This window comes from Sus scrofa, chromosome 13, assembly GCF_054392235.1.
Source record: "Sus scrofa isolate SSC_HxYL_T2T_F1_AM1 chromosome 13, Sscrofa_HxYL_maternal_Yorkshire_Landrace_v2.0, whole genome shotgun sequence".
Taxonomy (NCBI): domain Eukaryota; kingdom Metazoa; phylum Chordata; class Mammalia; order Artiodactyla; family Suidae; genus Sus; species Sus scrofa.
Window position 1 is genome coordinate 98,118,642 of NC_139395.1, and position 25,994 is coordinate 98,144,635.

At 40.4% G+C, this 25,994-nt stretch overlaps 1 protein-coding gene across 5 annotated transcripts in view; it reads left to right on the forward strand.

Annotated features, from left to right (window-relative positions):
- The window catches only part of PLS1 (plastin 1), a 126,345-nt gene that overhangs the window by 39,189 nt on the left and 61,162 nt on the right, over positions 1-25,994 (forward strand). The gene's annotated exons all lie outside the window — the stretch shown is intronic.

A 25,994-nucleotide genomic window follows, 5' to 3' on the forward strand; every position in this document is an offset into this window, starting at 1 on the left:
TTAATTCCATGTTTGTGCATTCCTTTGTCCAGGCAGGTCTGCTGTTATAACCCCCATTCATTATTTAGCTTTTCATTCCAAGTGCTCTTTATTTAAGCTTAAGAACAAACCCTGACACTCTTAAGCTTTTCTTCTGTAATCACAAGTTGAAATGTTAATGTAGGGGAGTTGCTACATAATTTGCTTTAAAAACAGGCTTTCTTGGAGTTCCTGTCGTGGTGCAGCAGAAACGAATCTGACTAGGAACATGAGGTTGCGGATTTGATCCCTGACCTCACTCAGTGGGTTAAGGATCCAATGCTATTATGAGCTGTGGTGTAGGTTAGAGATGCGGCTTGGATCTGGCATTGCTGTGGCTGTGGTGTAGGCTGGCAGGTGTAGCTGATTAGACCCCTAGCCTGAGAACCTTCATATGCTGTGGGTGTAGCCATAAAAAGCAAAAAAAAAAAAAAAATTCAAAAAACAGGCTTTCTCAGGCTCATGGACATAGAGAACAGACTTGTGGTTGCTGAGGGGGAGGGATGGATTGGGAGTTTGCTAAGATTTATATATAAAATGGAAAAACAAGGTCCTGCTGAATAGCACATGGAACTATATTCAATATCCTGTCATAAACCTTAATATAAAGAATATGAAAAAGATTGTGTGTTTCAGTTAAAGTGATTCAGTTAAACATGTGTTTAACTGAATCACTTTGCCATACAGGAGAAATTAATACAACACTGTAAATCAATGATACTTCAATAAAATAAATTTTAAAAATTAAGTCAGTTCCCCAAAAAATAAAATAAAAGCAGGTTTTCTTGCTGTATTTTCTTAAAACCAAATCAAGAAGATGGTTAAATAAAATGCCTTATAGAAAGAAGGACCATTGTATATAGTTGTAGGATATCTCCTAATGTAATATTATTCTGTTTAAACTTTCTTTTATATTTTTAATTATAAAATAATGAAACATGCAGAAGAATAGTGAGAGTAATATATTGTATACCTCATATTTTCTCTCAGATTTCAGAAATATCAGCAATTTGCCAATTTATTTTAGGTATCAGCTTTTTATTTTCTGTAAGTAAAACATTAATGATATGATTGAAGGCCCCTCCCCATTTTAATCCCTTTCCTCACCTGAAATTAGCATGTGTTAAGTATTTTTTCCATTTATCTTACTACAGTTTTCCATTAACACTTTCCATTACTAATATAAAGCACAATGTTATTTTAATTTTGATTTTGGCTGCACTCCAGCATACAGAAGCACCCAGGCCAGGGAATCAAACCCAAGCCACAGCAGTAACCTGAGCCACAGCAGTGACAATGCCGAGTTCTTAATCAATAGGCCACCAGGGGATCCCATAAAGTGCTATTTTAAGTGCTCTAACATTTTTACAGATATCTGCTAATACTTTTCTCATTTAACATATACATCCAAGATTTTTTATTATTAATACAGATACCTACTTCATTTAACTGTTGTGGAGAATTTCACTAAATAAATGTTCTTAATTATCTAGTTTTCTGATGATGGACATTCAGGTTGTTTCCAATTATTTTTGATACTATAAACAGTGCTGTATTTTACCTGGATTTTGGTTTGTTTGTACAAGCATTTCTCTGGGATGAGTTACTGGACGAGGAACGGTGGGTCATAGAATATACATGTCTTCACCTCTTTCACATGTACCACTTTGGAGAGCAGTGTAGCAGCAAGAGCTCCTGATCTCTTACATCCTCGCCAGCATGGGGTGTTAACATCAGTTTTATGTCTAGCAACCTGATGAGTTTAGGATGTTAGGTCATTGCTGTCATTTGCCTTTCCCCTTTTTGGTAGCTATTAAAAATAATGTCTAAAATCTATGGCATAACTTCATTAAAAATTATATAGTAACTAGGTATGCATATATAAATGATTTTTTTTTTTTTTTTTTTTTTGTCTTTTGAGGGCAGCATCCGCAGCATATGGAGGTTCCCAGGCTAGGGGTTGAATTGGAGCTGTAGGTGCTGGCCTACACCACAGCCATAATAACTCAGGATCCGAGCCATGTCTGCGATCTACACCACAGCTCACGGCAACGCTGGATCCTTAACCCACTGAGCTAGGCCAGGGATCGATCCCACAACCTCATGGTTACTAGTCGGGTGTGTTAACCACTGAGCTGCTGTGGGAACTCCTATAAATGAATACTTTTAAATTAAAAGAGCCCAGAAAAATACCTTTTTTGCAATTTTTTTTTTTTTTTTTTTTTTGGTCTTTTCAGGGCCACTCCTGCAGCATAGGGAGGGTCCCAGGCTAAGGATCAAATTGGAGCTGTAGCCGCTAGCCTACGTCATAGCCAAAGCAGTGTGGGATCTGAGCCTAATCTGTGGCCTACACTACAGCTTACAGCAACGCCAGATCCTTAACCCGCTGAACGAGGTCAGGGATCAAACCTGCGTCCTCATGGATACTACTCAGATTCATTTCTGCTGAGCCACTGTGGATACTCCCCATTTTGCAAGTATTGCAGTTGACTTAGATTTTTCTACTGTGTATGAAATACTTTCTAATTTATAAATACAAAACATATGATTTAAATGTTTGCTTCTGACCAAGATGGCATACCATGGACTCAATTTGCCCACCTGCCTGAAACAACCAAAAAACCAAAGGACAAATTGGACAATATATATGAAATGCTTTTCTAAAGTACTGGAAATCAGGCAGAAAAGGACAGTGATCTTTGAGAGATGAGAAATAAATAGAGTGAGCCCTATGATTGCCATGTTTATAGTCTTGAGAGAGTTTTCAGGCTACAGATCAAGGAGGGGCTGAAAAGTATTGAAGCTCTTCAGAGCTGAGAAGGTGGGGAGACATGGGCAGCTAGAGTTCACAGTACAAAGTCCTGGAAAAAAGAGAATTACACAGAGAGAACTCCACAGAGCTGCAGAGGGTCCCTCTCAAATATTCACAAGGTTCTGGGGTGTGTGTGTGTGTGTGTGTGTGTGTGTGTGTGTGTGTGTGTGTAAACTACCTGGAAGCCTAGGAAAGAACCACCTGAAAGAATAAATGAGAAAAATGCTAGGCACTCAGACTAAGCCAGGACTAGTACCTGTTCCCATTGGCCAGACTGAAAATCTGGAATATTTACAGGGTTCTAGGTAGAATACTCACAAACATCTTGCCTCAGTATCAATAGTGGGAAATACTTAGCCCCTACAGCATGGTTTCTCAGCCTTAGCAACACAGAGAATTTTTTTTTTTTTTTTTTGCTTTGTAGGGCTGCACCCGCAGCATATGGAGGTTCCTAGGCTAGGGGTCTAATCGGAGCTGTAGCCACCAGCCTATGCCAGAGCCATAGCAACGCGGGATCCCAGCTGCATCTGTGACCTACACCGCAGCTCACAGCAATGCCAGATCCTTAACCCACCGAGCGAGGCCAGGGATCGAACCTGCAACCTCATAGCTCCTAGCCGGATTCATTAACCACTGCGCCATGACGGGAACTCCTGGAGATTTTGGACTGGATAACTCTTTGTTATAAGGGGTTTTTCTGTGCATTGTATGGTGTTTAGCAGCATCTCTGACCTCAACACATTAGCTGCCTGAAACACTTCTTCACTCGTGATACTCAGAAATGTCTCTAGATAGTGCCAGATGTCCTCTGGGGTCCTCTGGCAGCATAATCATCTCCTGCTGAGAACCACAGCCTGAGACTGCTTTGCTCTGCCCTACCTAACAGAGCTTAAAAATTAGACCCCAAAGGGTCAAACTCTTTCCAAGTAATTTAACTGCATCTGAGAACAATGATCAAGAGTAGTTATAGGGAGGAGTTCCTATTGTGGCTCAGTGGTAACAAACCCGACTAGTATCCATGAGGATGCGGGTTTGATCCCTGAAGTCGGTTAAGGAGCCAGCATTACTGTGAGCTGTGGTGTAGGTTGCAGATGCTGCTCTGATCCTGTGTTGCTGTGGCTGTGGCATAGGCCGGCAGCTGCAGTTCTGATTTGAACCCTAGCCTGGGAACTTCCATGTGCTGCACATGTGGCCCTAAAAAGCAACAACATCAAAAAAAGAGTAGTTTTAGGGAAATTTCTGCTGAAATAGAAAAAAAATTCAAGTGTGATCTCAATGGATACTAGTAGCCAAAACAATCTTGAAAAAGGACAAAGTCAGATGCCTCACACTTCCTGATTTCAAACCTTACTACAAAGCAACAATAATCAAGATGGTATTGTAATGAAACAGAATAGAGAACCTAGAAGTAAACTCTTGTGTATATGGCCAAATGGTTTTTGACAGGGATCCAAGACTACTCAATGGGGAAAAGACAGTTCGTTCAATAAATGGTGTTGGGAAAGTTGGATAACTGCATACAAAAGAATGAAGTTGGACTCTTACCTTATACCATATACAAAAAGTAACTTAAAATTGATCAAAAACTTGAAAGTAGTAACTGAAACTGTAAAATTCCTAGAAAAAAACATAGAGGGGAAGCTTTAGGACATTGCATTTGGTAATGGTTTCTTGGATATGGCAAACAAAAACAAAAGTAGACGGATGGGATTATGTGAAACTTGAAAACTTCTGTACATCAAAGGAAACATCAGAAAAGCCAATGTATGGAATGGGAGAAGGTATTTGCAAATGATATAGCTGATAAAAGGTAATATCCAGAATATATAGGGAACTTCACAACTCAACAACAAAAACCAGAGATATTGCAGTTTTGGTTCCAGATCACCACAAGAAAGCAAATATTGTAATAAGTAAGTCATATGAATTTTTTGGTTTCTCGGTGCGTGTAAAAGTTACGTGTATACTATGCTGTAGTTTATTAAGTGTGCAATAGCATTATGTCCAAAAAGGCATAATTAAAAACTACTCTGTTCCTAAAAATTGCTAACCATCATCTGACAAAAGGCAGGGTTGCCACAAATCTTCAATGTGTAAAAATTGCAGTATCTGTGAAGGGCATTAAAGCAAAGTATAATGAAATGAGGTATGCCTATAAAATGCTGTTAAAAAATGAGCAAAAGACTTGCATCAACACTTCTCCAAAGTCTATATATGTGTGGCCAATAAGCATATGAAAAGATGTTGAGCATCACTAATCGTAAAAGAAATGCAAATCAAACCCACAGTGAGATATCACTTCACACTCAATAGGTTCCAGTATCAAAGGAACAGGAAATAACAGGTATTGGCATGGAAATGACGAAATTGGAACCTTTGTGCACTATTGGTAGGAATGTAAAGTGGTGCAGCCATTGTGGAAAACAGTATGGTTCCTCAAAAAGTAAAAAATAGAATTATATGATCCCTCAGGTAGTTCCTGTCGTGGCTCAGTGGAAACGAATCTGACTAGCATCCATGAAGACCCTGGTTCAATCCCTGGCCTCTCTCAGTGGGTTAAGGAGGCAGCATTGCCATGAGCTGTGGTGTAGGTCACAAACATGGCTTGGATCTGGTGTTGCTATGGCTGTGGCGTAAGCTGGTGGCTACAGCTCCAATTCCACCCTTAGCCTGGGAACTTGGGAACTTCCATATACTGTGGGTATGGCCCTAAAAAGACAAAAAAAAAAAAAAAAAAAAAAAAAAAAGATCATATAATCCCTCAGTACCACTTCTGGGTGTGTACTGAAGAGATTTCAAAGCAGTATCTGAAACAGATACATTTGCACAGCCATGTTTATTGCTACATTCACTAAGTAGCTAAAAGGTAGAAGAAACCCAATGTCCATCAACAAATGAAAGAAAAATATTTGAAGAAATCATGGTTTAAAATTTCCAGATTTGATGAAAAGTATAAACTTCCAGATGCAAGAAGGTCATTTAACCCAAGCAAAAGCTTCATGGGGAAAATTATATCAAAGCATATTATAATTAAATTTTTATTCTATTATTATTATTTTGTCTTTTTTTTAGGGCCACACCCATGGCATATGGAGGTTCCCAGGCTAGGGGTCGAATTGGAGCTGTAGCTGCTGGCCTACACCACAGCCACCACAATGACAGATCCAAGCTGTGTCTGTGACCTACACCACAGCTCATGGCAATGCCAGATCTTTAACCCACTGAGCAGCGACAGGGATCAAACCCAAAGTCTCATGGTTCCCAGTTGGATGGATTCATTTCCACTGCGCCACGATGGGAACTCCAATATAATTAAATTTTTAAAAGCAGCGATAAAGATCTTAAGCCGAAGGAAAAAAAGACATATTATCTTATAGAAGAATAAAGATAAAAGATGATGTAAATTTCTTGTGAGAAAAATACACATGAGACAGTGGAGGAACATCATTAAAGCACTGAAAAAAAAAGTGCTAATTTAGAATTCTACACCTAGCAAAAATATATTTCAGAAATGTGAAAAGTGAAAAAAATTATCACCAGCAGATCCACACTGTAAGAAATGTTATAGTAAGTCCTTCAAGCAGAAGGAAAATGATACCGTATGGAAATATAAATCTACCCAAAGGGATGAAGAGACCAGAAATGGTACTATATATGTAAACACATAAGATTGTTTTCTTACTATCAAAATATTTTTAAAAATATAATGTCATATTGGATTCACAATATGTGTAAATGTATGACAAAATAGCATAAAGATGGGAGGGGAAAAGTGGAAGTATATCATTGTAACATCCTTATGTAAGAAATGGTATAAAGATAAGCAGTGGTAAGTTAAAGATAGATAAACCCTAAAACAACCGCTAAAATATGAGTTATAACCAGTAAGCCAAGAAAAGAAATAAAATGGCATTTTAAGTGTCTGAGTAATCTGAAAGAAGAAAGAAAAAGAGGAAGAAAGGAAACAAAGAAAACATGGGACTAATAGCAAAATGAGAGACTTAGTTTCTAGGGGTAAAGGAGTTCATTTCGTAATGAGAAAGAGGTCAATTCATATTTTTGTACCTAATATCAGATCTTTAAAATAAATGAAGGAAAACTTGATAGAACTTCAGTGAGAAATAGATCTACAATTATAGTTGAAGTTTTTCGTTGAGTAGAAGCAGTAGGTAGAATTCAGCAAGGATATAGAAGAATTAAACAACGCTATCATCCAGCGTGACCTTATTGATATTTATAGACCTCTGTAGCGAATAGCAGCAGAATATACTTTCTTTTTTTTTTTTTTTTTTTTTTTGTCTTTTGTCTTTTTGTCTTTTTTGTTGTTGTTGTTGTTGTTGTTGCTATTTCTTGGGCCGCTCCCGCGGCATATGGAGGTTCCCAGGCTAGGGGTTGAATCGGAGCTGTAGCCACCGGCCTACGCCAGAGGCACAGCAACGCAGGATCCGAGCCGCGTCTGCAACCTACACCACAGCTCACGGCAACGCCGGATCGTCAACCCACTGAGCAAGGGCAGGGACCGAACCCGCAACCCCATGGTTCCCAGTCGGATTCGTTAACCACTGCGCCACGACGGGAACTCCCAGAATATACTTTCTTTTAAGGCGCACACAGACTACCAGATTACATCAAAATCTGGGCCTTAAAATAAGTCTTAATAAATGTTAACAGACTCAAGTCAAATAAAGTGTGTTTTCTCACCACAGTGGAATTAAATTATAAATAAATTAGGGAAAGCCACAAATATTTGGAAACCAAGTTCTTCTTACTACACACATCTTAACACAGGGATGAAAGAAGAAATTTAAAGGGAAATTAAGTGTTTTGAACTGAATGTAAATATAACACATCAAAATGTACTAAAGCAAATACTTAAGGGGGAGTTATTGCAGTAAATGGCAACTTAAATGCAATTTATTTGAAAAGAAGAAATATCTAGAATCAGTGACTTCACTTTCTTCCTTGAGAAGCTACAAAAAGAAGAGCAAAGTAAACCAAAAAGCAAAGTAAAAATGATCAGAGCACAAATCAACGAGACAGAAAACAAAAACTATACAGAAAAATCAGTGAAACCGAAAGCAATTTTTTGAGATGATCAATAAAATTAGTAAACATCTAGCCAGACTGATTGGAAAAAGAAATCAATTTGAGAAATGAGAGAGGTGCCATCACCACAGACTCTGTAGACATTTAAAAGAAAATAATGAAATATTTTGAACAACTTCATACCAATACATTTAATTACGTGAATGAAACTGATTCCAAACCTTACTCAAGACGAGATAAGATAATGAATAGCCCTATATCTATTAAAGAAATTGAATTTTTAGTTAAAAACCTTTCCACAAAGAAAACTCCAGGCTTAGATGGCTTCTAATGAATGTTTAAGAAACAAATAATACCCAGAACACACAGATACTGGCTGATTTATCTCTCCTGTGATGCTTAACATGGTGTTGAACACCGAGCAGTCACAATTTCCTTGAGAGTCGTTTCATGTTACTCTTTCCACATGTATTTCCAGTGCCCCAAAAAGCCTAGAAAAGCCACATATGCTACTGAATGCTCATTGAAAATAATTTAAGGCAATTGTTAAAATCACCTGGGAGAGTCTTATAGAATAAGGGAGGTAAAAATGAGTGTGATTACATACATGGTGTGTCAGAGATAGGAAACAGTACAAGGCCAGAAAAATAAAAGGCCTGGCCCTTAGTATTTGTGATGGCAATTGTTCAAGAGGGTGTAAGCAAACATGGGTAGATGAGTTCAGTTCACTTCTCTGAGGCTAAGGGAGAAAAACTACACCGAGCAGATGATTCCCCTGAGTTGATTTTGGTAGAATTTTAATGGTTTTTTTGCACTGGCATTCACAGATTTTCAATGAGCACCCAATATGGATAAAGCAATGTGTTAGTCAGTATTCAGAGATCATCTGAGGACAATTGTGTTTCACATCCCAAAGTGCAAAGTCCCTGATGGAGGTAGGATGGACAGAAAATACAGTGTGCTGATAGCACTAGGCAGAGTGTTGAATGACTTTCTTTGGCATTACTGAGGGACACAGGTGCCCAGTGAGGAAGACTCCACAGGGGGAGTGGTTTGCACTCAGATCACGAATGATTACTAAGAATTCGCAAAGTGAAGAAAGGATGAAGGGAATTCTAGGGAAAGGATATGTATAGAGGGTTGGTATTAAGGAAGAACTAACAAGTACAGGATCCGAGGATGTGCTTTGTGTGTTTGGAGCACGCGACGTGGGCAGGGAGTGTATCTGATGATGTGGATTTGGCTAGGTTGAAGGGGTATTCCAGTAGATACCAGTTTGGATTTATTCTAGTAGTACATCGAAGTTTATCCCCTGCATTTTCCAAGATTCTTTTTAACTGTCGTGTAGGAGTGGTTAAATGTGAATCTTTACTTTTTTCCTTCCTTTTCTTCATCTCTTATCTATTATAAAAGTAATACTTGGTCATTGTGGAAAGTATGCAGCTACATGGAAAAAATTAAACCATCCATAATCTCACCACATCACCCCCAAAATAGCTCCTGTGCTCATTTTTATCTGCAATATCGCCTATTCATTTTTTTGAAATATATTTTTTAAAGATTATGTCCTGTTTTTTGTTTGTTTTTTATTTATCAATAAATTCTTTCTTTTATCTCTGAACATTTCAGACATATTTATTTCAAAGTTTTTTCATGATTCACAGTTTGGGCGTCTCTTACTTCTGCGGTGATGGTTCTCATACAATTTGTAATTTTTGTCTGTGAGCTCATCTTCAGAGCATTTTCTTCAGCTGAAATTCAGTGCACATTCCGGAGGATGGAGCTCTTCCTATGGGGCAATTTTGCCTCAGCCTTTGCCAGACCCATATGATTTCAGGCGTTTCTTGGGTTCCTCTGGTGGGATGATGCGAACACAGCCCCATACTCACTCCCAGGGCAGATGGAGGGTTCTGATTTCTCGTGGGTGCCTTTTTCCCATCCATAGTCAATGATGAGCATCCCTCGTCACAGAGAATGGCCTCTTCTTGGTTTCCACTTTTTCTTCCACTCCCAGCTTTCTGCTGTTTAAGGCCTGAGGTGTCAAATCCTGTCTCTTGAGATGTGAATGTGCACCTGCTTTTGTTTGGTTTCGCACATCATTCCAGGGACCAGGAGATTTCTTTGGCTTGCTCAGACTCAGATGCCTATTGACAAATTTTAAAAGCTTATGTTTTAGCTAAGATTTCTATGTGTTTGAAGTAGGGGAAGAAACTTACCTCACTGCCTATATCATTCTTTTTTCTTTGCTTAGTTACATGCTTTAAACAAAGTTGGGAAGATATTGCACATACCGATATTTCTTCTTTTTTTAACCTGATATGTTGTTAATTTTTTTTTCATATTCTTTGAGAACATGATTTTTACAAACTGGGATAAGATATTAGCAACACATGTATCTGACAAAGAACTTATATCTGCAATATAGTTAAACAGAAAATAAAGCAGAACCAAACAACAACAAAAAGTACCACTGCTTATTTTCTGGGCAAAATTTAAAAAAAAAGGAATTTTATTGTTTGTCTTAATTTTCATTTGGTTTAATGTCCATTGTAAAAAATTTTTTTGAGTTAGGTCAGTGATTTTTCAGTTAAAAAAAATTTTTTTTTTTTTTTTTTTGGTATTTTTAGGGCCACACCTGCGGCATATGCAAGTTCCCAGGCTAGGGAACTGTAGCTGCTGGCCTACGTCACGGCCATGGCAATGCCGGATCTGAGCCACATCTTTTAACTACATCGCAGCTCATGGCAATGCCGGATCCTTATCCCACTGAGCAAGGCCAGGGATCAAACCTACATCCTCAAGGACACTGTGTTGGGTTCTTAACCCTCGGAGACACAAAGAGAATTCCTAAAAAAATTTCTTAAACAGTCATATGGAGATGTGTGACTACTAACCTGTACTCTTTCACTGCTTACTGTCCCCATCCTGTCTTCTGAGGAGGTTGGACCCAGAGATGGAAGTTGTGTTGGGTAGTGGGTGACAGGATGCAAACTGTAGAAGCTGAGAAGAGTTGAGTTGTTTGGGATGGAGGTTGAGGAAAGAAAGAGCTTAGAGGATGAGAAGGTAGAGCCCAGAGAGGACAGTCCAGGAGTTGTGGCAGGGAAGGAGGCTTACTCCCAGAGAGGTGTTTTGGGAAAAGATGGGGGAATTAGAAGATTCTTTGTAGAATTTTGCCTAATGGTACCTCATAGTTTTGGCACAAATATCTAGTTTTACTATGAGGATGTCTGTCTCTTGTGAATAGAAGAGAACTCTAACCTGGTACATTTGGCTGATAGAACCCTTCTTTGGTAGCACACAGGCTGTTAAAAGAATGATAAAACTTAGATTTGGGAGTTCCTGTCGTGGCTTAGTGGTAGTGAACACAAATAGTATCCATGAGGATGTGGGTTCAATCACTGGCCCTGTTGAGTGGGTTAAGGATACAGCATTGCTATGAACTGTGGTGTAGGTAGAAGATGCAGCTTGGATCCTGCATGGCTGTGGCTGTGGTGTAGGCTAGCCTGGGAACTTCTGTATACCACTGGTGTGGCCCTAAAACACAAAAAAGCAAAAAACAAAATAAAGCTGTAGGAGTTCCCATCGTGGCTTAGTGGTTAACAAACCCGCTAGCATCCATGACGACGTGGGTTCGATCCCTGGCCTCCCTCAATGGGTTGGGGATCCGGTATTATTGTGAGCTGTGGTGTAGGTCACACACGTGACTCAGATTCTGTGTTGCTGTGGCTGTGGTGTAGGCTGGCAGCTGTAGCTCCAGTTAGACCTCTAGCCTGGGAACCTTTATATGCTGAGGGTACGGCCCTAAAAAGACAACAACAACCAAAAAACCCCCACAAAACTGTAGATTTGTTATCTGGTGGTACTTTTTAAGAGAATTGTGTTAATAATTTGATAATTGTTAATTCCTTGTTACATGGCATCCTTTGCAATTGTTTGAAAATATTTTTCAGTACTAAAGATTTTAAGCCATAATTTCTAGAAACTTAGAATTTTAAGAAAAATTTCTATGGATCCTTGAAAATACACACATGTATATGACAGTTCCTTCCTGTCAGAGTTGGATTTTGCAGTTTGTACAATAAAGAGACTCAACTCCTGAAAACACTATTTTATTTGCGTAAAGCATGGAGACGCTAAATGTGTTCAAAGCACAACCAGTGTGTGCTTTGGAAGTTAAAGTTCAAACTCTGACATGGAGACGCCCTGGGTAGGACATTGCTGCTCACTTGGACACAAGTTGGACCAGAATCTCTGTGTTGCTGTGAATTATTTGCATAGGCATTCTTGGTTAGAATCAGGGAGAAAGGGGACTGTAAACTAGTATATAATGCCCAGGTTGTTCCAGAACACTTGGATATGATTCATGGCTTCCTGTTCTCTGGTAGTGCTTGGTATTGAGACATTCATTCTGAATGAGATATTTGGCAACAGAGGCAATAACAATCTAGGCAGTTACCTCCCTAAAGTATGCTTTCCTGTGACTAAATAACACATAGAAAATAAGAGCAATGTACTTTTCCAGAGACAGAAAAAAAGGCGATGTAAGATAATTTATAACAGGAGTTCCTGTCGTGGCTTAGCAGCTAATGAATCTGACTAGCATCCATGAGGACTCGGATTCGATCCCTGGCCTCGCTCAGTGGGTTAAGGGTTAAGGATCTGGTGTTGTCGTGAGCTGTGGTGTAGGTCACAGACACGGCTCGGATCCCCTGTTGCTGTGGCTGTGGTGTAGGCCGGCAGTTACAGCTCCAATTAGACCCCTAGCCTGTGAACCTCCATATGCTGCGAGTATGGCCCTAAAAAGACAAAAAAAAAAAAAAAAAAATTCATATCATTTTCCCAAAGCTCATTCAAACTCTTCTGTCCATTCCTTGCATTTCAAATAAGACAGATCATACTGTGTCCACACTTCATCCTAACAGTTTATACCAACAAGGTTTCTAGGACAGCTTCGAACAGGAAAAGACCTCAGAGGGTTTAACTTGAGCTGAGGTGGAAGGGAATGGATGGAGACCGCCGCTATGAAGACAGTATATAACTGAGAATCTGGACTTGACAGACTCCCTGGGTTTGGATTCCAGCTTCGCCACTTACTGAGAAGCTTTTGGCCTCGGTTGCTTTAACTATAAAATGAGAATTGTAATATTTCAACCTCAGAGTGTTACTATGAGGATTAAATGAGACAGTATTTGTTCTGCTCAGAACAGTGCCTGACCAGTAGTGAGCACTCAGCTCCCCCTTGCCCTGTTTGGACTGCCACTGTGCATGAGTGCTGTGTATTGTGGTTTTGAAATGGGACACTTGGGGGAGATTTTGTGAGTCATGTTTACAGGACCTTCAGGTGTTCTTCACCGGATTCAGTGCATTCAGGTCAGGAGAAGGCTGTTAGAGTGGAATGCTTGCATTTGCTTTGGAGTAAGATTTAAACCTTTGTCTTTGCTTCATGCAAACACAGTGATGTGTGGAAGGTGAGAGTTAACCTAAGACAAAGAGATTCTCTACAGCTGTAGGTCTTGTGTTCCTGGTATTCTCTGACCGCAGGGATGGGCATGTGGCCTGAGCTCTGCCAGTCAGACTCACCATCCTGGGAATGAGGCTGTCATCCACAGATGGTGGTGGTGGAGATATCTGGGGCTAGCACTCTAAAGCAGCACATCACAGTTTCCACTGCTGGTCTCCTTAGAGCATCCTGGCACCTGTCCTTCAGTGCCTGCTTGTGTAGCCCTCTCTTGATTCTTTGAGCCAGCTCCCAGTGTCTGCCAGTGTGGATTCTTTTTTTGGGGTGGATTTTGCCAGAATCACTTTTATGGCTTGCAATCAAAATACCTTAACTGGTACAAGTACCAAGTAGGTTAATTTAATGTTTCCATTGCCAGTAGATAAAGAGATAACAGATGAAGCTAAGAGTCCTAGAAGTCATAGAAAATTCGTCTTCAGAAAGTACGGCTTGCAGGAGAACATCATTTGTTTCCAGAGGTGCAAAAGAAGTGAATTTTGGTCTGTTTGAATAGCAAAAGGAAGAGTCTTGACCAGCCAACACTGATCTATTCCAAATACAAGGTATAGCAGGCAGGCATCTTTAGAGATGGCAGGGGTTATTTCTGAGTATCAGAGATGAAAATTACCAGTGGTTAAAATGACTAACAGAAGAGTTGAAGGCTTTCAAAGGAGTGACATCTTTTGAATAGGATCACTCACCATCATTGTCACCAAGAAGTTGAATGTGGATTTTTTTTGGGGGGGTCTTTTTAGGGCCGCATCCCTGGCATATGGAAGTTCCCCAGCTAGGGGCCAAATCAGAGCTGCAGCTGCCGGCCCATGCCACAGCCACAGGAGCACAGGATCTGAGCCACATCTGTCACCTATACAACAGTTCATGGCAACGCTGGATCCTTAACCCACTGAGCAAGGCCAGGGATCGAACCCGTGTCCTCATGGATCCTAGTTGATTTCATTACTATTGAGCCACAATGGGAATTCCTGAAAGTGGATTTTTAAAATAAGTATTTATATTCTATTGCATCATCTTATCATCATATATATATATATATATATATATATTTTTTTTTTTTTTTTTGGTCTGCGTCGGAAGCATATGGAAGTTCCCAGGCCAGGGATTGAATCTGCGCCACAGCAGCGACCCGAGCCACCGCAGTGACAATGCTGGATCCTTAACCTGGTAGGCTATATCAGGGAGCTCCACATCCTGAAATTTTTAAGTTTCTAAAGGGCAATGGTATATCTTACAGATCTTCTGTAATTAAAAATTCCAAGATGATAAGATGCTGTAATATAACATAGATACTTAAGAACTCCATTTTATTAGGTCCACTACTCTGGGGAGACCACTAAGAATTTTCTCCTTTAGCTGGGATTTGCATCTTTCTCTCTCTGTCTGCTTGTTTTCAAGGTCTCCAATAGTGCCGCCTCAGTTCCTTGAATCTTCCAGTCAGAAGCTTCTTCCTTTTCTGTTACTTTTAGCTCAGCTTGTATTGTGGTTCTGGAGCTGGCATTCAGGTCATGTTGGGGCCTGACCCTCTGGTGGGGGCGGTGTGGGGGTCCATGTTGAAAAGAGGGATCCTGAGCAACTCAAGGCTCCGTGGGCAAGAGCCAGGATTGGGGAGTAATGTTTGCAGTGGGTGAGGGAGTCTTATGCATTTGCTATTGCTGTCAAATCTGGTTTATTGACTCCCTTCCTAGACTGTAAATTCTTTGAGAGCCAGCTCCCTGTGTTAGTCACCATTTGATTTGCTCCAGCACTTGGTGCAACACCTAGCACCCGAGATGTTCTCAATAAACGTGGACTGAAATGGAATGAGGGCAATGAAGAAAGTCATGGTGGAATTTGAGCTGTGCTTAGGGACAGGAAATGACAGGAAGGAAAGTTACGGGATGGTCAGGAAGGGGCCTCAGGAGGAAGAGAAAGCCTTTCTCAGGGTTGAGTGGGAACCAAGAACTGTTAACTGGAAAAGAGTAGAGTCTAGAGGCAAGGTTTAGCCAACATTGTCAAGGCTGTAATCTGATGAAGGAAATTGTTTGAAACATCTGAAATATCTTTTTTTGTTTTTTGTTTTTGCTGCATGCACGGCATATGGAAGTTCTTGGGTCAAAGATCGAATTCCAGCTGCATCTGCGAGCTATGCCACAGCTGCAGGAACACCAGGTTGTTAACCTGCTGCACTATAATGCGAATGCTTGAAATTTTGTTTGAAGGAACAGAAAGGATAAGAGAAAATTGATTTCTGGGAGATATCAACTTTGGGAATGTTTTCCTCCTCTAGAATCTAGAAATGTTGCAGCAACATGGATGGAACTAGAGATTCTCATACTAAGTGAAGTGAGTCAGAAAGAGAAAGACAAATACCATATGATATCACTTATATCTGGCATCTAATATTTGGCACAAATGAACCTTTCCACAGAAAAGAAACTCATGGACTTGGAGAATAGACTTGTGCTTGCCAAGGGGGAAGGGGAGTGGGAGGGAGTGGGATGGACTGGGAATCTGGGGTTAATAGATGCAAATTACTGTATTTGGAATAAATAAGCAATGAGATCCTGCTGTATGGTACTGGAAATTATATCTGTCACTTGTGAGGGAGCATGATGGAGGATAATGTGAGGAAAAGAACGTGTGTGTGTGTGTGTGTGTGTGTGTGTGTGTGTGTGTGTGTGAGTGTGACTGGGTCACTTTACTATGTAGTGTAAAATTGACAGAACAGTGTAAACCAACTATAATGGAAAAAATAAAAATCATTATAAATTAAAAAATAATAATTTTAAATAAAATTACAACCAGGCAACTTCTGTAATTTTAATAGCAATTTAGCAAAGTTTTATTTTTTATTTTTTATTTTTTTGTCTTTTTGCTATTTCTTTGGGCCACTCCCGCGGCATATGGAGATTCCCAGGCCAGGGGTCCAATCGAAGCTGTAGCCACTGGCCTATGCCAGAGCCACAGCAACGCAGGATCCGAGCCGCGTCTGCAACTTCCACCACAGCTCACGGCAACGCTGGATCGTTAACCCACTGAGCAAGGGCAGAGACCGAACCCGCAACCTCATGGTTCCTAGTCGGATTCATTAACCACTCCGCCACGATGGGAACTCCAATTTAGCGAAGTTTTAAACTGGAAGTCTAAAACAACAATAAAAGGAGGCAAGAGACTTGATAAATCTGACATTACCAATGTTCCGACCCAAAGTTTCTTTCAGGCCAGTTCCTTTGAGAAGCCATAACTGCATTCCGTGTCTAATGATGAATTTAAAAATGTTATTATAAGAATAGAGAGTTAATTTTTTCAGCCTCATTCATTCCTGAGTTCCTGTCTACCAAGCATCTATCTTCTTCCCTTTGTACACTGGAAGCACATTACTGTGCCATGTAGCAGACTATAGTATGAGACCTGCTGAGGTCTGGGTTAAGTAACCCTTTGGAAATTGAACTGATTTATAGGGGCTTGATACCTGGGGGTACCTGTTTTTGATGGGCCATGGGACAAACCTACAAACGCTTGTGTATATTTTTTTACTCTCAAGGATTGGGTAAATTTTACTTGTTTTTTTTTTTTTTCTCTACCTGCAGTGAATTAGTAATTTCCTGATTTTAACAATTTGTTGACTTTATTATTGCAGCTAAATTGTCCTGCCCTGCGTCGCACCAGAGGGGCCTGTCATTTCTCATACTATTTTACTACTCAATTTGTCATCTTTAGCTAGAAATGACTTAAGAGAAGTGGGAAGAAACTTTCTGGATAAAGGGAAGTAAAAAAAAGGTACAAAGAAGCCACAGGCTGGGAGGCCTTTAGGCTATGAATAGAACCTGTAACACTGCTGATTGCTGTGTGATCAATAAACTGTTCTGTAGTTTGTTGATGCATGGAATTTCTGGGATTAGGTATGGTGTGGGTAAAATACAAATTATGACAAAAGTAATACTTCTTATCTCAATGTAAGTTTATTTAGAAAATATAATTATGGTTAATTTTCTTTCCCAATTCAAGATGTCTAAATACTCTCTGTCCTTTGAGGAATTGACCTCCCCCCCTCCCCTGACCATCCACTTTCTTTTTGTAAATTACATCTGTTTTACTCCTTGTTATCATTTTGGACTCATTTTAATTGGCTTTTAAAAAAATATTGTTTCAAGTAACTAAAGAAGCACAAAGATTTTATATAGCACAGTGGAATTCAAGACTCAGCCCTGCCAGTGGTGTTTTCTCTTCACTCATGGATTCTCTGCTTTCTGCTAAGTGTTGGTTTGGGCTTCCTTCTCCGCCCTGGGTCCTTTCCTCGTGAAGGCAAGATGGCTGCAGCTGCTCTGGTCTTTACATCTTCATGAATACGGATCCAGGGGAATGTGTAGGACTCTTATTACAGGAAGCTCCACGAAAGCCTTCTTCTGTCTTATTGCCTCCAACTGGGTGATATGCCTGCCCTTGGACCAGATCACTGTGGCCAGAGAGTATGATGTGCTGATTGGCTTGGACTTAGAGCTTCACTCCGATTGCATAGATAGGGAATGAGTAGGGAATGAGTAGAACCCCAAAACTAAAGTTGGTGCTTTTCCTAGAAGTATGGAAGTAGTTGCTGGAGGAGGAAACAAAACATGTTGAGAAAATTATACTTGAAGAAATATTAATGACAGTATAATATTATATGATAGGAATAACACTTGTGTGTTGACTTTTCTCAGAGAGCCAAAGAAGTCTTAAAGTAGGGGTGACGTTGGGGGAGAGTAAATAGGATATGAATAATAGACGAGAAGAAAAAGATCCAGAGATGGTGGGTAGGTAGATCCTGTTACCTGAGCCAGGAATCCGATTGATGGGCTACTGACCTGCTGGCCCCTCTTCTCTCAGAGGAACTGACACTTGGGAATGTCTCTCATTAGGATCAGGGAGGTGGTGAGTGGTGCACAACTGAGGTTGGGTTTTGACACGTTAAAGGACAAAATAATTTCCTCTCGTCTTTAGAACAAGCTAATTTGTTTGGAGTGTTTATGGGAAACACAGCATTTCTTCTAGCATCCTTTGGGAAGCCAAATGAAGTAACATTTTCTTTTTTTTCTTTTAGGGCTGCACTCATGGCATATGGAAGTTCCCAGGCTAGGGGTTGAGTCTGGCCTAGGCCACAGCCACAGCGACGTGGGGTCTGAACTTTGTCTGTGACCTACACCACAGCTCATGGCAATGCCAGATCCTTAATCCACTGAGCAATGCCAGGGATCAAACCCATATCCTCCTGGGTACTAGTTAGGTTCATTACTGCTGAGCCATGACAAGAACTCCCTAAGTGAAGTAACTTAAAAATAGGGAAGCAATACTCAAAATTACTAGATTGGAGTTCTCATTCGAGATCCATGGTATTTATAAAATTCAAATTATTTGCTAAATTTAAAAATCAAATTTGACATAAAAATATGGATTTCTGGCCACCCGATAAAAATCAGAAGATCAGGCAACTTTGGGCCTGATTCCTCTTGGCAACAGACCTTTGGAGTTCAGCAATGGATTCCTCTTTCAGAGGCCCAGCTTTACAAGCAAGTTATGTGTACATTTAATGTTGAACTTGGAGCTTGAGGTGTCAGGGAGGTACTGGGGCCTAAGGCCTCACACCTCCAAATGGTTCCAATCATGGTCTTCTATGGCTACTCTTGACTTAAGCTTTGATCAGTAAAATCTACTTTGCATCTTTATGTATCCACTTAAATGTAGTTTCCTATTTCTTAACTAAAAAAAAAAAAAAAAAAAAAAAAAAAAGGAATTCCCATTGTGGCTCAGCAGAAACAAACCCGACTAGTATCCATGAGAATGCAGGTTTGATCCCTGGCCTCGCTCAGTGGGTTGAGGGACTGGGGTTGCCGTGAGCTGTGGTGTAGATCACAGACATGGCTTGCATCCTGTGTTGCTGTGGCTCTGGTGTAGGCCGGCAGCTGCAGCTTGGATTTGACCCCTAGCCTGGTAACTTCTGCATGTGTGACCCTAAAAAGGACAATAACAAAACAAAACAAAAAAACTATCCTTGGCTTGGCTCCCAAAGGGGCAGAGATTTTTCCTGCCCCTTGGACAGGCTGAGTGGAGGGTCAGTGTCTGTTCCATTGAAGCATGGCAGGTCCATCATTAGCACACCCATCCTGGGGGACCTGAGGGCACAGAGTGGCAGGTGAGCTTTACACATTGTCCCTCTCTGCCTAGACCATCCCTTTGTCACTTTTGCACTTGGAACTACTTGAAATAGTTGTTAAATAACTGACTTTAAGTGGTTGCAAGCCAAACTGGATGGGCTCCTGTTGGTATTAGGAATCATGGGAAGAACTCTGGAGTAAGGGCCTTGTGAGAAGAGACCTTTTTTTTCCTTTACATGCTGATTTAACCATTTACTAAAGGGCTCTAACTCATCATACCATTCATTCAGTTGCACACATCAAGTACTTGAGTGACCGAATTCGATACACAGAGTAGTGGAGGTCAGTGTTGTGGTGCCAGCAGTCTCTGTTTCAATATGGTGTCTATTCTTGGGAAGGCTATTTTTTCCAAGTCCTTCTGTATAATCTCTCTCTCTCTCTCTCTTTTTTTTTTTTTTGTCTGAGTCCATTTTTGAACCCAAAATACTTGTTACCTCACCACATGCTTTTACACTGGTATTCTGGTTTGGGTCATAACCCTCTGGCTTGCACTTTACTTTAATAACGAAGGAGAGTTTTGCCACAATAAGAATCCTTCACATTTAGCTAAATGCTTTTTCAAGAACTTCTGTTTCTGTTTTTTTTCAAAAGTCATTGGTCTCTGTCTCTCTTACTTTTGTTGTGCATGTGTTTGCATGGGCTTGTGTGCATGTGTGTACACACTCACACATGCACACATACCTTATACCTTTCTCATACTGCCCTTCTATATGCTGCAATAGCCTTGACTACAATTATCCAGAAACTTCCAACTCAGGATTATATTTGCTATATGCTGAATGACCCCTACAATAAATAATATATGGTATATAAAGAGGTCCCTTTAAATCTAGATTAAGATAGAAAATGAATTGGGGGTGATTCTAATTTGTTTATCAAAGAGAAGTAATCATAAGATTATTTTATGTCATTTACAAAAACAAAACAAAACAAAATACTTTCAGACCTCCCTGGTGGTGTAAGTGTTAAGGACCGGGCATTGTCACTACTGTGGCTTGGGTTTGATCCCTGGCCTGGAAACTTGCACATGTTGCAGGCACAGCCAAAAAACAAAAACAAAACAGCAACAAAAAATGGTTTCAGTTAAGGTTCTCAAGCATTTATAGTAAAATCTTATCAGCATCATAGTGAATGTTATTTTAGAAAAGACTAATTCTTATTCATCTTTAAATCTCCATGCTTAGTTCAGTCAACTAGTATGTATTTATTGAATACCCGAATGAATGAATTTAAATTCCCTTACTAGGGGCTTCATATTGGGGCTTTAAAATCAGTGGATGGAGAAAGGTGTTGGTAGAAACTCTAGGAGCCCCTGAATACTCAGAAAGTCAATCCCAGGTCATTGTCCAATTGTACAAATTAGACTGTGATGAATGTAACTGTGGCTGGTTATGGAGATGCCCATTGCAGTGGTCCATGCAGTGAGGCGGTGGGGACAAGATGTAGGCAAGTTTTCTCTGTTGTTCTCTACTTTGCCGGCATGCTTCCTTATTTCTGTATCTGGTGCTCAGACAAAAGCATTGGCACTTAAAAGTTTCCTCTAGGGAAGAACGAGTCTGTGTTATTTGCTCCTATGCTAAAGGATAAGAAGTTGACAAAAATTATTGCAAGATTTAGGGGAAAGGTTGGAATTCCCGTCGTGGCTCAGTGGTTAACAAATCCGACTAGGAACCATGAGGTTGCGGGTTCGATCCCTGGCCTCGCTCAATGGGTTAAGGATCCGACATTGCTATGAGCTGTGGTGTAGGTTGCAGACACGGCTCTGATCCCAAGTTGCTGTGGCTGTGGTGTAGGCCAGTGGCTACAGCTCCAATTTGACCCCTAGCCTGGGAACCTCCATATGCCTTGGGAGCAGCCCTAGAAATGGCAAAAAGGCAAAAAGACAAAAAAAAAAAAAAAAAAGTTTTAGGGGAAAGGTTGACAAAGGATTATTTTGAAGGATTTTGAACCTATGTGGGTTCACAACTTTCTGTGCCATCTTTGTGCCCCTAATATTCAACACAGTCAACAGGTGCTCATAAGTTGTTGGTGAATAAATAATGAATAAGGAGGTGAGTGAACGAGGAGGACTGTTATTGAGGTGTGGAAACCCTTTCTCAGTCTTTTAACACATCTGGTGGGGGCACATGTCCCACAGACCATTGTTTTGTTTGGCTTTTTTTTTTTTTTTTTTTTTTAAACCTAGTATTATTCCTGCCCTGTTAAGGGAAATATCACTGTTAGTGAATTTTACTAAACTTACCCCAAATATATACAATATATACATACCATAAGGCCATGGGGAACATAAAGAAAGGAAATAAGTATCTTTTACCTGCAAAGAGCCAGCAATGAAGTTAGGATGGTGAATAAGAATAAAATAGCAAGGGAGTTCCTTTTGTGGCACAGTGGGTCAGGGATCTGACTGCAGTGGCTCGACTTACTGTGGAGGTTCAGGTTTGATCCCCAGCCAGGTATAGTGGGTTAAGGATTGAGCATTGACAAAGCCGTGGTGCAGGTCACAGCTGCAGCTCAGATTCAGTCCCTGGCCCAGGAACTTCTATATGCTGAGGGTGCAGCCAAAAAAATTAAAAAAAGAACAAAAGAATAAAATAGCAAAATTTGCCTATTACAAGGCAACACATAATCAAGAATACATTAGTGTATGTGAATAACACCTAAGAGCCAAGGTAGAGGCAGAGGTGATGATGTCTCAGGCAGGTGAGGAGGAGTTAAGGACATGTGGGGAGTGGATTGTTGGATTGAGTAGGAGGCAGAGAGCATGTTAACTTAGTAGAGTGGGGAGTAATTAGATGGTTAATACTTAGAAAAACTTAAGGAGGAAAGAGCCCCAATATTAAGATAGCAGTATGTTGGGTTTTTTGTTTGTTTGTTTATTTTTGCAGGAGATTGTCAGGCCTCTTTTTGAGAGGTCACAAATGAGTCAATTTGGAACCAAATGTCACTTCATCCTGGCTTCACCCATCATAATGGTGCCTACTTATGGTTTCTAGGATTGTGCAGGCAATTATTTAGGAAATTATTTTTCCTATTTGAGAATAAAGTTAGCTCTTTATAACAATTATATTTTAAATATAGTTTGGGGTTTGGAAAATCCTGGCTGTTAGCAATCAAACTGATCACTTTTTAGGAAAGGTTACCTAGCATAGCTGTCCCTGTGGAATCAATCAGGAAGCTGAGCTCAGTTCTTTTCAGAGCAGAAAAGGTGGTCAGGGAAAATGTGAATTATATTGTACCTATTAGTAACTTGCTCTGCCCAAAGGGCAGTCCAGGCTAGTGGGTAGAGTAGGAGACTAATACTTAACAAGGTTAGCAGTATCTCAGTTCATACTTGCATTAGAGAGTCAGTGGACATTCCAATTAACTAAAGAAAATCTGGGAAAAATTAACAGGTTAATATGGACCAAGGATGTGGCTTTCTGCAGAATGGACTATGCAGCTCCCCACTGTGAAGTGTGATCGAAGAATGAGATTGCCAAAGATATGATTGATACATGAAAATATTTTTCCAGGTTTCCTTTAAACTAGAATGAAAACTCTTCAGTTTTTTTTTTTTTTTCCTTGAAGATCCTGTTGTGGCTTAGCAGAAATGAACCCTACTAATATCCATGAGGACACAGGTTCCATCCCTGGGCCTCGCTCAGTGAGTTAAGGAGCCGGTGTTGCCATGAGCTGTGGTGTAGGTGACAGATGTGGCTCGGTTCTGGCGTTGCTGTGGCTGTCCCGTAGGCTGGCTGCTGTAGCTCCAATTCAACCCCTAGCCTGGGAACCTCCATATGCCTCAGGTGCAGCCCTCAAAATAATTTTTTTTTTAAAGAAAAAAAAATTTTTTTTTCTCAGCTGTTTACCTTTTCACATGGTGACTTATTCCAGGGGCCCTGTGATCTTTCAGGTTGTAATGGAGAGCTGAGTGTGGGCTGAAGAAGGACAGAGGAGGGCTGTCACGGGAACTAAAGAGAGTGGTTTGTGGAGATGGGAAAGAGACAGGACATGGGTAGAACCACTACTCACCAGAGAAACCTCAATGCTCAGCAAACTCTGGTTCTAGTCACTTCTTTAGAGAAACACTATCAAGGCTTTTACTGTAAAATTCAGGTTAGGGGAGTTTCCTGTTGTGGCTCAGTGGGTTATGAACCTGACTAGTATCCATGAGGATGTGAATTTGATCCCTGGCCTCACTCAGTGGGTTAAGGATCCTGCGTTGCCATGAGCTGAGGTGTAGGTCGCAGGTGCGTCTTGGTCTCGGATCCCGTGTTGCTATGGCTGTGGCTTAGGCTGGCAGCTGCAGCTCTGATTAGAGGAATAGCCTGGGAACTTCCAAATACCGCAGGAGTGGCCCTAAAAAGAAGAAAGAGTCAGTTAGGAAAGAAATATCTTTATGTTCTTTAAAGCAACTTTATTTTGACTGTGATTCCTCACCCTGCCTAGTTAAGTCTTAGGCACCTGGAATCTGCCCGTTATCCTGGGGTCTCACACAGGAAGCTCTTCTGTGCTTGGTCCTCCATCCTCAGCGGCCACCTGGGAAACACCCACTGGCTCCTTCCTGCTTGGGTCCCTCCAGCAGAACTTCAGTTGCACATTGTCTGACCTCCTCCCTTCCTCCCCTGGGGCAGTGTCTTCCTTGCTGGCATCCACAGGTTCCCTTCCTTTTCCATCAGGATAATCTCTCCTCGTTTCCATCTTCCCCCTCCAGTGGCTTCTCAGAGGTGCCCTTCTTCTGCCACTCCATCATTCCCAGGACACCCAGCCTAAGTGAGCCCTTGAGAAGGTTTGTGCTTGTGCCCAGAGACTGAGGATACCACAGATTCCAAGCTGGTTTTGTTTTCTGTGCTGTCAGAATTCCTAAGACAAGAGTTATTTATTGTTCTAATTGAGGGGAAGGGAGAATAAACACAGCTTTATATTTTAATAAATTATCCTGCCACCATAATAGTAATTACTTTGATTGTTTAATGATACAAGAGGTACTAACCGCCCTCCCTCAAGCCTTGAGGGGCTTTGGGACATTTTCTCTTGTTCAAAATGTATTCTTTTGTTATCTTTATTGTTTTTAGCCATGCCCATGGCATACAAAATTTCCCAGGCCAGGGATCGAACCTGCATCACAGCAGCAACCCAAGCTGTTGCAGTGACATTGCCGGATCCTTAATCCGATGTGCCACCAGGGAAATCCATGTATTTCATGTATTATTCATGTATTATTTTTACTTAGTTTAAAAATTAAAAAATTTATGTTATGAATTGTTTAAAACAACATAACTTATATCCATATAGTTATTGCTCAGATTGAACAGATGCTGAAAATTTTACCACAGTTACTGAAAATTTGTCTTTGAATAAAAAAAGGGTCTAGCTCTAGCTGCCAGCTGTGTTCCTTACCAACCTCTCAGACAACCACTGTTCTGGATTTGTTGTGTCATTTCCCTGTGTTTTTAGGTTTTACTATATATGTATGGCAACACAACCAACACATGTAGTATTTTGTACTTTTATAATTTATAATAATTGCCATAGTATTTGTATTCTTTAGCAGCTTGTTTTTTCCATTTACTGTTTTTGAGAAATAGCTTTAGTTTATTCAATCTACTGATGTATAAATACTCTGTTGATTAAACAATAATGTGTTTGCCCATTGTTCTACTAAAGAAAACAGGTACTTGCCCTTAACATATAAATATAAATATAAATAATTAACACTTTGAGGATGTATTAGTCAGGCATCCTTATGTGAGAATTAGTCATCAGTCATCAGTCTTTTCTACCTACGATGCTTAGAGTGAGAGAAGAGGGATGTTAATTGAATGTTATGTGGAATTTAAGAGACCGGGCACTAGAAACAGATTTGATTTTGTCTACCTTCCTTGGGCAGGTTACCTAATCTCTGCAAGTCTCTAATTTACATTTTAAGGGAGGATGCTTGTTCCATCAGTGGAAAAGCAGATAAATAGTGAGCTCATGTGTGTGAGCAGGATGGCATAGTTCCAGCCCCATTGAAAGTCCTCTCTAAATATTTGCCATTATTGTTTATGATACTAGAGAGGGTGGGAGTAAAAGAAGAAGGGAATTTTGGAGGAGAGGCTAGGGGAAGGCTGCCTGGCCTGGGTCAATGAGTCCTTGGTGAACTGAGAATCTCAGGTGACCTGGGCGAGGACCACAGTAGGAGGAGGGAAAACAGAATAGTCAAAAGGAGCCAGTGAAAACCCCCTTGAAGTTGGGGCTTTTGGGATTGTGGAAATGTATCAAAGTCTCGTTGGTCTCAAAGCTGTTTATAATGGCCTTTTTCTCTGAAACTGTCCTAAGGACTTTATATCCTGCCAGTTGTAAAGGGCTGTTGAGACTAATTTTGGTAAGGCTTTTTTTTTTTTTTTTTTTTTTTTTTTTTTTTGCCTTTTTGCCATTTCTTGGGCTGCTCCCTCGGCATATGGAGGTTCCC